At 40.3% G+C, this 15,629-nt stretch overlaps 2 protein-coding genes across 6 annotated transcripts in view; one reads left to right on the top strand and one right to left on the bottom strand.

Moving 5' to 3' along the window:
* LOC106079216 (arf-GAP with coiled-coil, ANK repeat and PH domain-containing protein 2-like) overlaps positions 1–15,629 on the bottom strand; it is a 90,017-nt gene that overhangs the window by 45,604 nt on the left and 28,784 nt on the right. The window lies entirely within an intron of this gene.
* Positions 1–15,629, top strand: part of LOC106076769 (leucine-rich repeat-containing protein 70-like) — a 37,525-nt gene that overhangs the window by 15,896 nt on the left and 6,000 nt on the right.

The following is a 15,629-nucleotide window of genomic DNA, read 5'->3' as shown; positions in this document are numbered from 1 at the left end:
CTTGTATTCTGAGAGTCTTGTGTTCTGACAGTACTTAGGTCTTGTGTTCTGACAGTCTTTTGTTCTGACAATACTTAGGTCTTGTGTTCTGACAGTCTTTTGTTCTGACAATACTTAGGTTTTGTGTTCTGACAGTCTTGTGTTCTGACAGTACTTAGGTCTTGTATTCTGAGAGTCTTGTGTTCTGACAGTACTTAGGTCTTGTATTCTGAGAGTCTTGTGTTCTGAAAGTACTTAGGTCCTGTGTTCTGACAGTCTTGTGTTCTGACAGTACTTAGGTCTTGTATTCTGAGAGTCTTGTGTTCTGACAGTACTTAGGTCTTGTGTTCTGACAGTCTTTTGTTCTGACAATACTTAGGTCTTGTGTTCTGACAGTCTTGTGTTCTGAGAGTACTTAGGTTTTGTGTTCTGTCAGTCTTGTGTTCTGACAGTCTTCTATCACCAGTCACTCTATTGAATTCCTACGAGTCCAAAACATTCGAACAAGACAATCGGCAGGTGTCACAATTAAACAGTAAACACATTACCCCCCCCCCCCAATTCCATCATTCTGTCTGATTGTAAAACCTATCGCTGAAGAGAATAGAGCGAGGAGGTGCATTACGTAGATGGACAACATTCTAGATGCCATGCGAGAGGGATGGGGGGATGTGTTTACATTGATAGAGTACCTGGCCTTGTTACTCGAGCAGAAGTGCAAGAATCCGTTCAGAAGAACTAACAAAACGTATCAGGCGTATGTTTGATGAAATGTGCATTGTTTGATGTCAGTCGGCTAGATGTAGATCTCTTAAGTCATCACCTCTTTGTCTATTACACAATGACAGTAGCTCAAAAACTGGTTGAACAAAATTTACCGGCATTTCGATTCATCATGTACACCTATATCACCTATATCTATAATATATGTATGAGAGTAGAGTTTTGAGAAGCCAACTGAGGGGTAATGCATTACTGATATATAGAAATGCACTATAGAAATGAAAATGTGTGGTCAACCCTGAGAACTAAGTTATACCTCCGGGCAGACGCTAGCACATCTATCTAGTTTAGATGCAGTTGTAGGTAAAAACAAGCAAAATTTAAAAAATCCATTAAAAAAAAACGTATCTAAAGGAGAAGAACTCCGTCCTTAAAACTATATCTACCAATAATGTACAAGTTATTTCCTTTATTCGATATCAAACTAAATAATTAATTACCAATAATTAATTGATTGAGTATTTTTGTTTATTGAATTGTGTTCTGTTAGACACAATAACTGGAGAATGCGTGAGGGAGAAATTGCGTTAACAAGTATTTAAGGGGACTAAACCCAACAAATCTAGCCATAGCTGTGAATACTGAATTATTAGTTTCTCTTGTTACTATTAAACAAAGTAATGAATTACCAGTATTTAATTGCTAATTAGTAACTTTTTTTTTAAATTTTGATTTATGTCAATGAATAATTGTGCGAAGTTTCAGCTTGATCCGAGAATGGGTGTGGGAGAAATAACGTGTACACACTTTTACCTGACAGACAGACAACAGTGAGATGATATAAGGTTTGCAAAAAAAAAAGAAAATACACGTAAGGATTCCATGCTATAAAAAAAGGTTTGATCCGCCTCTGCAAATTTATTGTGCAAAGTGATTCACTTGGTTAGGTAAACTATCAATCCAGACATTATGCTACACAACAAGGGCGTGGTTTGATTCGTTTTTTTTTTTCCCTAACTTCTCTATAATTGTATTGGGACATGCTAAAAAGACGTTTTGCATAGAATTGTAAGAAACATGGCGAAAAATATTTCATGATATCGGCGAATTCGTTTCTTATGAGGAGAATAGTTCTATTCTGTATCTTATTGAAGCAGCAATCACCATAGAAATTGTGTGCTCATCTGTAAGTAGATTGTGTTCTTTAGAACCTGGACAGTTAAAAAGGAAGAGATGAAATACTTTAGCAACGGATCAACAAAAAAAAAAACGTCGTTTGTTTGAATCGAATGACCAATAAGACTGGCCAACATTCGGTCATGTCGGTCAAGATATTGCACGCGTATAACAGACCAGTGGCACGCTCTAAGAGAAATGAGGGGTTGGACACGGAGGAGCATGAGGGATGAAAGAATTAGTAAAGAGAAAGAGGTATAAAGCATGAGGGAGGAAAGTAAGGAGAGTGAGAGAAGAAAGGAGAGTGAGGGAGAAGTGTGACTACTGAAACGAGGGAGAAGAGTCAAGAAAGTGAGTAGAAAGAGTACGTCAGTATGGAGAGTGATGGAGACACACACACACACAATAAAAAGAGATGCGTGGATAGATAGGTTTAAAGAGGTAGCCAGACCACTTCAATCCTAGAAGTAAACAAAATAAAACTTTTTTTTCAAGGCGTCTAAAAATCTACCTGGACGAACTTGCGCCGGAAACGTCAAGGTCACGCCCTCAGGTACAAAAATAAGTGTCGACTCAGCATGTTTCTGCCGCAATATCTATGATGTCATCTCTATCAGTTGTTTACTCTTGGCATCAAACAAACAATACGAACTTTAACACCCAATTGTATTTTCTACTCATTGTGTGTATTCTGATATGTATGCATCAGTTTCATATATCCAACTCAATGTATCAGTTTCATATATCCAACTCAATGCATCAGTTTCATATTGTGACGATACGAAACTTGCATGCAAAAGTTCATTTGAGTTTTTCCCAGCAAACCGTGAGAAACTTAATTTTTAACTTAAACAATTATTTTCTTGTCCACCCATAACTAATTTATTGTAGGATTTATCCCCCCTCGCACGTTTCTCACGGGACGAATCTAGACGTAAAACATTAACTAGCCTCTCGAGGGCTAACTTTTAATTATTGACCGCTGGACAGCGCTGCACCCGCGCTACACGCCGCGGCCTAATAACTTTTCACACCTAACCCCCCCTCCCCCCCCCCCGCAGGATACACATCGCTCTAAGAATAGCATTGCACTCGGGCTGGACAGATACATATTCGCTTAAGACTTTACTCCCACGGTAGGCAACGAATATTGACCATAAATCTGACCTGACGCCTGACATCTCCGGTACATCGATACATGTGAGAAAATCAGTTAGCTTTCTTCCCCACCCGGTAAACGAAAAGTCCCATCTATATATAGAGAGAGACCAAAGCATTCCAGATTAGGCCCGCTAGGATTCATACAGTCTCCTCTGTTAGGAAGTTTAGTTGTGAGATTTCATTAGGGACAAACGGGTAAGTGTAAACATTTTACTATACTCATTCTTATCTTATAGGGATGTGTGAGTACACATTAGTACACAACCACGTTCCCCGTCATTACATTATGACTTTACTATGTATGTACATTGTACTATTTTATGTCGATACTATATCTTCATATAGTATTATTAATGCCGCTATGGTTGTCTACATTTGAAACTATAGTTATTATATTTAATTTGTTATGTTTCATCCATTCCTGTATTTTAGTGATGGATGTAAACAATAACCTTTCGTGAATCTAAGTACTGTCTAAGAACTTAGATCACAGTGCTCTAAACTTACAGAGCCCATGTGAAATTAGTTATTTCACATTTCTATTGTATATCCCTCATGCATGTTATTATGTCTCCCACCCTTGTGAACTTATAGTTCCTTAACTATATCAAACACTTATTACTGTAGCCATATCCCTAATATTTTATCTTCATCTTATCCTTTAGTATATAATATGCTCCTTCCCCATTTTACTATAACTGATTACTTATCGTCGTAATCAAACTTATTGGATGAATCTTGACAAGTATTATCCTACATTGTACTATAGCACATTTATTGTGGTTATCTTACTTATATCCTTTGTTATTGAGTTGCATACGTACTTTAAAGTTTTATACATAATGGTTTTAAATGCCTTTTTGGGGTTGATACCAATGCCTACATCTGAATGATTGCAAGGCATGTGGGAATCCCTACTCAATGCCTTTAGGAGGTTCCTAATTGTATGTCTTATCCCCAGCCTGGTTGCTACCCCTGGTTGCTACCCCTGATTGCTACCCCTGATAGCTACCCCTGGTTACTACACACGATTGCTACGACTACCAGATCTCCACAGAAAGCTGTAACCGAGGCAGACCACACCAGATACACCCCCCCCCAATTACATACCTGTTAGCAAGAAGGCATTGCCTACTGTCCTTGGCCCTAACATATTGCCCAGTGTCCACAGTGCCCTATACTGCCCAGTATCATCTGCCCAGTACCCGGCCCAAACTGTCCACTGCCCAATAGTTAATGCCTAATGCCGACAGATTAGAGCAACCTTCGCAGCAGAAGATAAACTGGTGTTGAGTTAGCACGGCTCTCTACGAGCTAGAGATCACAGCTGAGAGATCGTCCCACTACAACTTAGTCTGCAGCACCAACCATCTCTATTGCTAAACAGGCAGCGGCCTCACCCTAGAGCCAGCTTGCCTACAGCATAGAGAATATCCCGAGCCGACGTCCTAAGACAGAGCCGGATGACTCATCCTTCTGAGTGCCAGTCTTACGACCGCCAGAAGACGACCCAGGAGCTAGCAGCTAAGAAAAATAAGTAGCAGACTTAGGAACATTCTTCTCCTCCAATCACTCAATAATTAGCAATCCATGATGAACAGTTATTTTAGATATTAGCACCTTTATTTCTTTTATTTTCTTAATTATAATTTTAATTGATCACTTTCCTTTGTAAACTTTCATTCATTAAATTATTTTTATTTATGAACTTATAATATTGGTCTGTTCTTACTGTTAGTTGCGGTGTGCCTGTACAAAATCTTATATGTGAGCGGGAAAAAAAATTAATAAAATTTCCCCTAGACATAAATAAACAAGCCAAATAATAACTAATTAACATCTCGTCACATATAAATGGGGTCTTGTCACGGGATCTGTAACTAGAATCCTATATTAGACAGGCACAGGCATACAGCAGTAGAACTTTCCTAAATATAATATACTTTCATTATCTTAAAGTAGCGGATTGCAAACTGAGTGAAGAGTGTTACTAGAGTCTTTATTTTATATCTATCTTACTTTAGATGTTATCACATATTAACTTAGTATAATATTATTATTTGTGGTTATTTTAAGTAGCATTACTGTGCTTAATATTATATTATTATTACGGGCAACGTGGTTGTTTCATACGGGCTTCATATAACGCTCTTACTTCAATAATATCCCTCCTTTAATTCTTAGTAGTCTCCAATTTTATTTCTCTCATACGTAAATAATGGCCAGCAATACTAGATCCAAGACTGACTCTGACAGAAAACTTAAAATACAAGAACTGACAGAGACAGCGGCATTGTTAGAGTTAAAGGGTCCAAGTCGCTCTGACTACATCCGACAAAAGTTGGATGAGTGGGAGAGACGAGAATTCGAGTTAGCAATAGAGAGGGAGAAAAATGAGCACGAGCTAGCCAAAGATAAAGAAAAACATGAGCACGAGTTAGCCATGGAGCGGGAGAGACAGGCAACTGAGAGAGCTAAAATAGCTCAAGAGAATGAGACGGCTCGCACAGTAGCCGATTCTCAGCCTGCTAGCCCAGCTTCCAGCCAAGGGTCCTCAAATAACTCACCCAATATCCCCTTCGAGCCCTTCGATGAGAAGAGCGAAAGTGTTGAGGTTTACTTAACACGATTCGAAGAGGTGGCACGCTATTATAGCTTGCCCAAGGATAGGTGGTGTTTTAGACTAGCTCAATGTCTGCGAGGCAAAGCATATGAGGCTTACACAAAGCTCCCCTCATACCAACGGGAGGACTTTGAAGCCCTAAAAGAGGCACTATTGGTTCAATTTGAGCTAACCTCTGATTCATACCATAAGAAGTTTCGAGGGTCCCGCCTTGAGCGCAAAGAAACGTATGTCAATCTTTGCGACAGGCTGGACAAATACCTCGGAAAATGGCTAGCCCTCAGCAAAATGCCAGAAACGTTTGAAGGTCTTAGAAACCTTATTCTAGCTGAGCAGCTTCGAGACTGCTTAACGCAGGAAACTCGTATATATGTCAATGAGCAACAGGTGATTGACCCTTCTGACATTGCTATTGCTGCAGACCGATACTTAGCTGCCAGACGTGACACTAAGACAAAGACGGAAGACTCAAAGCCCCAAGCAAGCACAAATAGAGCTATCTCCCACCAAGGGAAAAACAACCCACCCAACCACAAAACCAACCAGGCCGTTCATCCTCGCCCCAATACCCCGAACCCTGCTAATTATAGATCTTCTCACCCGCCCCCTAAACAATGGTGTAATTTCCATAAAATTAACTCGCACGACACTAAAGACTGTCGGAGCAGAGGTAAGCCCACCCATACTCTAAATAGTATACGCAATCCTGCACCGAGTGATGCTGAAGCCCTCGTCTTGGCCGCAGTAAGCGCTCAGTCAGGTGAGTCTCCTCATCCCCCAAGTGTCGAAAAGGCGCTGGTCAACGGGAGAGCTGTGACTTGTCTCAACGACACAGGTTGCTTGGTGGAAGCTGTAGTTCGGGAGTCATTGGTAAGCCCAAGCGACTACATCGAGGAGACTACACAAATCCAAACAGTTGATTTGGAGAGTCCGCCCAAGACTCTACCTATGGCTCTCATAAATGTAGAGTCAAAATATGTCCGCGGTCGCATCAAAGCGATTGTGATGAAATCCCCAGCCTATGATCTCATATTAGGCTGCCGATACGTGTTTCTAGGAACACCACCATACCCCAGCGTCTCTGCACCTGTTCTCACCAGATCACAGGTACAAGTGGAAGAATCTGACTCCCTCAAAGTCAATACCATTCCCATTGAGATTAGAGAAGCTCAGAAGCAAGACCCCTCGCTGCAAAAATATCTTAGGTTCGCCCAAGACGGTGAACCCGCCCTTGGCAAGGCACAATTCTTCTTTAAAACAGGGCTACTATATCGACGAGGTAAAGAACCAGATGCCTGCAACCAGCTGGTTGTGCCCAAACCATACAGGGAGCAGGTTATGCAAACAGGTCATGCCTCCTCTTTAAGTGCCCATCAAGGTCAGAGCTCGACCCTCAACAGGATCCGATTCCATTACTTCTGGCCTGGCATGACCGAAAACATCAAACGATATGTCGCCTCATGTCCACAGTGCCAAAAGTTGTCACCAAAGAATCGCATTCCGCCCGTTCCTCTGGGAAAAACCCCTTTGATCGAAACTCCGTTTAAACGAGTATCTGTGGACATACTTGGTCCTCTACCCCGCACGAAGAAAAGAAACGCCTACATTCTTTGTGTCATATGTCAAGCATCAAGATGGCCAGAGGCCGCCCCTTTGTCAAGCATAGACTCTAAACATGTGGCTGAAGCTCTGTTCAATATGTTCACTCGGATAGGCTTTCCCGAAGAGATATTAACAGACAATGGTTCTCAGTTCACAGGGAAGTTAATGAAGGAGGTGTATGCTCTCTTTAATGCAAAACATCTCCGGTCTTCGGTATACCACCCCCAAGCAAATGGTCTTGTAGAACGGTTCAATCACACTTTGGTAACGATGCTTAAACGCCTCATCGATGATAAACCAGAAGAGTGGGACACTTACCTACCTGCTGCTTTATTCGCATACCGAGAGGTACCTCACGCCAGTCTAGGGTATTCGCCATACCAGATCATCTTTGGATCTCATCCCCGTGGCCCACTAGAAATCCTAAAACAAACTTGGACCAAAGATCATCTCAACGATGAGGTCAAAACGGTGTCCAAATATGTGAAGGACCTCCAAGAAAGGCTACAAGACATACGGTCCCTGGCTAGAAGTAACCTCATCAAGGCACGTAAAAGACAAGAGAAATACTACAACAGGAGGGCTAAAGAACGGTCACTCAATGTCGGAGATAAGGTTCTCTTGTTACTGCCCAAGAACACAAACAAGTTACAGATTTGTTGGCAAGGCCCATTCGAGGTGATGAAAAAGGTATCGCCCACCAACTACGTTATTAAAGTCGGTCGCAAGGAGAAGTCTTATCACGTGAACCTCCTCAAGCACTACTTAGAGAGGCCTTCACAGACAGACCCTCCCCGAGACTTGATGGCTATAGCGGTGGCAGAGGATGTGAAAGAACCCAAAGACCTAGTGGAGTACCCCCTCCATGCAGTGGAGACACACGAGAACGTCACCATTAGTCCACAGCTAGACGCCGAACAAACGGCCGAAGTCAAATCTATGCTGGGGGAGTTCCATGACGTCTTGTCGGATAAGCCTGGCAGAACATCGCTTGAGCGGTTTTCGATGAAGCTGTTAAGTGCTGAGCCCATAAAAGTAAAGGCCTACCCTTTACCTCACGCAAAAGCTGAGGTCATCAAACAAGAGGTGGAAGAGCTTCTAAAAGCTGGAATTATAGCGCCTTCGGTCTCTCCATACAACGCACCAGTGGTGCTAGTTCGGAAGCCAGATGGAGGCCATCGCATGTGCATTGATTTTCGACGCCTCAATGCAGTGGCTGAATTCCAAGCGGAGCCTCTTCCAGACCCAGCCACAATTTTTGCCAACTTAAGTCACGCTAGGTATTTTAGCAAATTTGACTTAAGCCGAGGGTACTATCAAATAGAAGTTGAGCCAGAATGCAGACCTTTGCTAGCTTTTAGCACCCCACAAGGGCACTATGAATTTCAAACGGTCCCCTTTGGTCTGAATAACTCGTCTAGCGTGTTCACGCGTATGATGAGAAAACTATTAGCTCCCATCGAAAGTCCAGGCATCCAAAATTTCATAGATGATATTCTGATCGCCACGGAGACCTGGTCCGAACACATAGCTCTCATCTCCTCCCTCTTGCTAAGGCTCCGCGAGACGGGTCTAACTGCTCGGCCCTCCAAATGTCTCATCGGTTTCACAAGACTCAAGTTCTTAGGCCATGTCATTCAAGAAAACCAGCTCATGCCAGACGAAGAAAAGGTTGCTCAATTACTCGAGGCTCCAAGGCCGATCACAAAAACCGGAGTGAGATCATTCCTCGGGATGTGTGGTTACTATCAAAAATTCATCCCACACTTCAACTCTATCGCTGCCCCACTGTCAGATCTAACAAAAAAGGATCGACCAGACAAGGTGACATGGAATGAGGAATGTGAACTCGCATTCCAACGACTCAAGGAATGCCTTACTTCATCACCAGTGCTCAAGCTACCTGACCTATCCCGCACTTTCGTGTTGAGGACAGACGCCAGTGGCTCTGGCCTGGGCGCAGTTCTGATGCAAACTGCCGAAGGATCCGATGACACACTTTTTCCAGTAGCTTATGCAAGCCGTAAGCTGAACCAGGCAGAATCCAACTACGCCACAATAGAGCTAGAATGCCTGGCACTGGTGTGGGCGATAGAGAAATTCCAGGCATTCTTATATGGAAAGCACTTCACTCTGCAAACTGACCACAAGCCGTTATCTTACTTATCCTCCAGCAAGCATCTAAATGCCAGACTTATGAGATGGTCTTTGCTATTGCAACCATACTCCTTCCAGGTTGAACATGTTCCTGGAAGTCAAAATGCAGCGCCTGATTTCCTCAGTCGGCACTGCGGTCTTGAGCCCACAGGCCTCAATGGGTACCACCCCTCAGTAAATTTAAACGATTAGATTAGGCAACCACAAAGCTCAAATGAAACTTGTATGCAAGCAGTATTAGTATTCTGCGAATACTTTTTAAGTGGGTGGGTATGTGACGATACGAAACTTGCATGCAAAAGTTCATTTGAGTTTTTCCCAGCAAACCGTGAGAAACTTAATTTTTAACTTAAACAATTATTTTCTTGTCCACCCATAACTAATTTATTGTAGGATTTATCCCCCCTCGCACGTTTCTCACGGGACGAATCTAGACGTAAAACATTAACTAGCCTCTCGAGGGCTAACTTTTAATTATTGACCGCTGGACAGCGCTGCACCCGCGCTACACGCCGCGGCCTAATAACTTTTCACACCTAACCCCCCCTCCCCCCCCCCCCCCCCGCAGGATACACATCGCTCTAAGAATAGCATTGCACTCGGGCTGGACAGATACATATTCGCTTAAGACTTTACTCCCACGGTAGGCAACGAATATTGACCATAAATCTGACCTGACGCCTGACATCTCCGGTACATCGATACATGTGAGAAAATCAGTTAGCTTTCTTCCCCACCCGGTAAACGAAAAGTCCCATCTATATATAGAGAGAGACCAAAGCATTCCAGATTAGGCCCGCTAGGATTCATACAGTCTCCTCTGTTAGGAAGTTTAGTTGTGAGATTTCATTAGGGACAAACGGGTAAGTGTAAACATTTTACTATACTCATTCTTATCTTATAGGGATGTGTGAGTACACATTAGTACACAACCACGTTCCCCGTCATTACATTATGACTTTACTATGTATGTACATTGTACTATTTTATGTCGATACTATATCTTCATATAGTATTATTAATGCCGCTATGGTTGTCTACATTTGAAACTATAGTTATTATATTTAATTTGTTATGTTTCATCCATTCCTGTATTTTAGTGATGGATGTAAACAATAACCTTTCGTGAATCTAAGTACTGTCTAAGAACTTAGATCACAGTGCTCTAAACTTACAGAGCCCATGTGAAATTAGTTATTTCACATTTCTATTGTATATCCCTCATGCATGTTATTATGTCTCCCACCCTTGTGAACTTATAGTTCCTTAACTATATCAAACACTTATTACTGTAGCCATATCCCTAATATTTTATCTTCATCTTATCCTTTAGTATATAATATGCTCCTTCCCCATTTTACTATAACTGATTACTTATCGTCGTAATCAAACTTATTGGATGAATCTTGACAAGTATTATCCTACATTGTACTATAGCACATTTATTGTGGTTATCTTACTTATATCCTTTGTTATTGAGTTGCATACGTACTTTAAAGTTTTATACATAATGGTTTTAAATGCCTTTTTGGGGTTGATACCAATGCCTACATCTGAATGATTGCAAGGCATATGGGAATCCCTACTCAATGCCTTTAGGAGGTTCCTAATTGTATGTCTTATCCCCAGCCTGGTTGCTACCCCTGGTTGCTACCCCTGATTGCTACCCCTGATAGCTACCCCTGGTTACTACACACGATTGCTACGACTACCAGATCTCCACAGAAAGCTGTAACCGAGGCAGACCACACCAGATACACCCCCCCCCCAATTACATACCTGTTAGCAAGAAGGCATTGCCTACTGTCCTTGGCCCTAACATATTGCCCAGTGTCCACAGTGCCCTATACTGCCCAGTATCATCTGCCCAGTACCCGGCCCAAACTGTCCACTGCCCAATAGTTAATGCCTAATGCCGACAGATTAGAGCAACCTTCGCAGCAGAAGATAAACTGGTGTTGAGTTAGCACGGCTCTCTACGAGCTAGAGATCACAGCTGAGAGATCGTCCCACTACAACTTAGTCTGCAGCACCAACCATCTCTATTGCTAAACAGGCAGCGGCCTCACCCTAGAGCCAGCTTGCCTACAGCATAGAGAATATCCCGAGCCGACGTCCTAAGACAGAGCCGGATGACTCATCCTTCTGAGTGCCAGTCTTACGACCGCCAGAAGACGACCCAGGAGCTAGCAGCTAAGAAAAATAAGTAGCAGACTTAGGAACATTCTTCTCCTCCAATCACTCAATAATTAGCAATCCATGATGAACAGTTATTTTAGATATTAGCACCTTTATTTCTTTTATTTTCTTAATTATAATTTTAATTGATCACTTTCCTTTGTAAACTTTCATTCATTAAATTATTTTTATTTATGAACTTATAATATTGGTCTGTTCTTACTGTTAGTTGCGGTGTGCCTGTACAAAATCTTATATGTGAGCGGGAAAAAAAATTAATAAAATTTCCCCTAGACATAAATAAACAAGCCAAATAATAACTAATTAACATCTCGTCACACATATATCCAACTCAATGCATCAGTTTCATATATCCAACTCAATGCATCAGTTTCATATATCCAACTCAATGCATCAGTCTCATATATCCAACTCAATGCATCAGTTTCATATATCCAACTCAATGTATCAGTCTCATATATCCAACTCAATGTATCAGTCTCATATATCCAACTCAATGTATCAGTCTCATATATCCAACTCAATGTATCAGTCTCATATATCCAACTCAATGTATCAGTCTCATATATCCAACTCAATGTATCAGTCTCATATATCCAACTCAATGTATCAGTCTCATATATCCAACTCAATGTATCAGTCTCATATATCCAACTCAATGTATTGGTATCATATATCCAACTCAATGTATCAGTCTCATATATCCAACTCAATGTATTGGTATCATATATCCAACTCAATGTATCAGTCTCATATATCCAACTCAATGTATCAGTCTCATATATCCAATCAATGCATCAGTTTCATATATCCAACTCAATGTATTGGTATCATATATCCAACTCAATGTATTGGTCTCATATATCCAATGTATACATTCCTATGAAACAATGAAGCAGATAGACAAGTATTCACACACAAAACACTTTGTGTATTACTTTTCCATTGTACAGTGTACTCTGTAAGTATATTTCTTAGTGTTAGTATTGCTTTGGTTACATCTTGAACATAGATAATGTAGAAACATTTGGCAGAGTGAACGACTCAAAAGTTGTATCTTTTCTGCTACATATAATCTCATCGTGAAAATGTTTCTTTCGATTAGAAATAACCCAACCTTATTAGACGTAGGCATAAGAAGTTAAGTACTAACAGGAAATATCATAACATGTATATTATTTAATATAGAATGTCACATTATATTACTAAGAAGTCAAGTATTTAATATGGAATGTAACATTAGATTACTAAGAAGTCAAGTATTTAATATGGAATGTAACATTAGATTACTAAGAAGTCAAGTATTTAATATGGAATGTAACATTAGATTACTAAGAAGTCAAGTATTTAATATGGAATGTAACATTAGATTACTAAGAAGTCAAGTATTTAATATGGAATGTAACATTAGATTACTAAGAAGTCAAGTATTTAATATGGAATGTAACATTAGATTACTAAGAAGTCAAGTATTTAATATGGAATGTAACATTAGATTACTAAGAAGTCAAGTATTTAATATGGTATGTAACATTAGATTACTAAGAAGTCAAGTATTTAATATGGAATACCACTTTAAATAACTGAGATATCAAATGCTTAGAGGAAATGCCATTAAGCAAATCACATTTCTTAATAATGTCTCTATCCAAAAACGTTATGTTTGCAGCAACAGTGTAGCCTTATACATCCCATATGTCCGTGAAAGATGCAAACCACATTGGATTAGGTTATATAGAACTCCAGTTTCCCTATAAGTGTCATGTGAATCAATAATTTTGTAGCACTATGTGCCTTGAACCAAAATTCCATTTTTACTGTTGTGTTGTAACGGCATGAATGTCTGACACAGGTTTTAGCTTCACCCGCCCAATAATGACACGAAAAACACATTTTGGGAGAGGAGACACACGAGTTGCTGTCTACAATGCTGAAACAACCGACTGAGACTTTAAACAAGTTATATTGTTTACATGCTAACAAAGGCTGTGGTTGAGCAGGACAGATTTATAACACTTTCAACACTTTTGGCTGGTGTCCAGAAGAGATACGAACTTTCAAAATACACGGAAGTATAAGATGAAAAAAAAAAAAAAAACAGAAATAGTTTCTAAAAAATTGTAAACATAATAGTCTTGAAGGATCATTAAAATTGTCATGACAACCAGATTTAATGGTATGATTAAGTGAAAAGATAAAACAGCCTTACAAAAACTTTCCTACATGGTACAGTAACAGGTGAAAGAAAAGTGAGTAAGACAGAAGAGGATATGCTTGAGAACAGCAGTAGCATAAGTTGTGAAAGGGTTAACTCCAAATAACACTGCACTGGGCTACTGGCTAGGAGAGAAGGAGAAAGCATGTTCCTACTTCAGTAACAGCGAGTAGCCAGAAGAGTCCTTCTTACCAAATGTGTATTTATCTGCCGTCAGCTCAAAGTAATCACACGGAAACACGCGCGCCTCTAGTAGGCAATGCACGTGCATAGATAAATACTTGTCGTTATTGCTAGAAAGACAAACACACACACACACGCTCACAAACATACATACATACTAAATGTAAACACAGGTTCAAAGATATACCAAAAAAAAAAACCTTACTGATTGATATATGATTGGCCACGTAAGACACACACACACACACAAACAAGAATACCCCCCCCCCTCTCTCACAACAAAAAATGAAGGTTGAATGACTCCTGAATGTCTAAGTACAGTTACAAGTAAAACGACATTTTCTTGTGTTTATATCATTTGGAAAAGAAAAGACAGCAGATTGCCCTCCAGGCAGTGTGAGAAGTGAGGGGCGTGGTGGTGTAGACTCTTATAACCAGAGACTAAACACCAGGAGTTGGAGAGATATTCTAAACACAAGGGGGCCACGTGGGCAGGAATCTCACCTCGAGAAAGAGACATTACACTGAAAAAAAAAAGACTTAGAGTTACGCCAGCGACTTAGAAATTCTGTTTTTTACGCAAATTTTTTTTGCAATACAAGCGTAGTTTGGGGGGGGGGGGGTATGTCAAGTTCTGGAGTAGGTTGTAGTGGTGACGAAATAAAAGGGATCCACACAATCACATTACTTAGTAACGACAAGACATGTTTAAAGACACAATCACATTACTTAGTAACGACAAGACATGTTTAAAGACACATCATTTCTATCAAAACGTTTGGGAGGAATCTCCCCCCCCCCAGTAAAGCTAGAGTCCACTTTTCACTTCTTTACGTTGATGTCACTGACCATAAACGTTTCAATTCAAGGACTATATTGACATGTTTTGGCCAACTGTTAGAAACAACTGAGGGAGTGTTTTGTCTTATAGCATTGAACGCTATGCTTTGTACATTAGGGATTGTCACACTAATCCCAGAAATCAGCTCATTGTTTAAAAAAAACAACAGTTTGTTTACACTTTGAGTTTTCAGATCCCGTTAACGTACGTTCTTTAAACGTAACCTAAAAACAAGAAAACATTTTAAAAAATACTTTACCAAAAAAAAAAAAAAAAGGTTATATTAAGCGTACTTATATCAATTAGTTTCGATCAGTCAAGTCATTAAATTTGTAATAGATCTAGAATCTAGACTAACAATAAAATAGCATTTATAACAATTAAAAAAAAGGGGAACGACCTGAATTCGAACTCATTGTTCAAGCCTTCTCAGGCTTATCAAGCCAACACGGTAACCACTCAGCTAGTAAAAAGCTAATTGAACATTTGTTTCTATGTATCGTTTGAGTTAGAGTTTTGGGCACATCGGCAATCAAGCCAACACGGTAACCGCTCAGCTAGTAAAAAGCTAATTGAACATTTGTTTCTATGTATCGTTTGAGTTAGAGTTTTGGGCACATCGGCAATCAAGCCAACACGGTAACCGCTCAGCTAGTAAAAAGCTAATTGAACATTTGTTTCTATGTATCGTTTGAGTTTGAGTTTTGGGCACATCGGCACAATTTAGGCCATGTCGTGCCCGTAATCCTTCATGGATTACTCTCCTTTAC

Source organism: Biomphalaria glabrata, chromosome 13 (assembly GCF_947242115.1).
Source record: "Biomphalaria glabrata chromosome 13, xgBioGlab47.1, whole genome shotgun sequence".
Taxonomy (NCBI): domain Eukaryota; kingdom Metazoa; phylum Mollusca; class Gastropoda; family Planorbidae; genus Biomphalaria; species Biomphalaria glabrata.
This window is presented reverse-complemented; position numbering and strand designations above follow the sequence as displayed.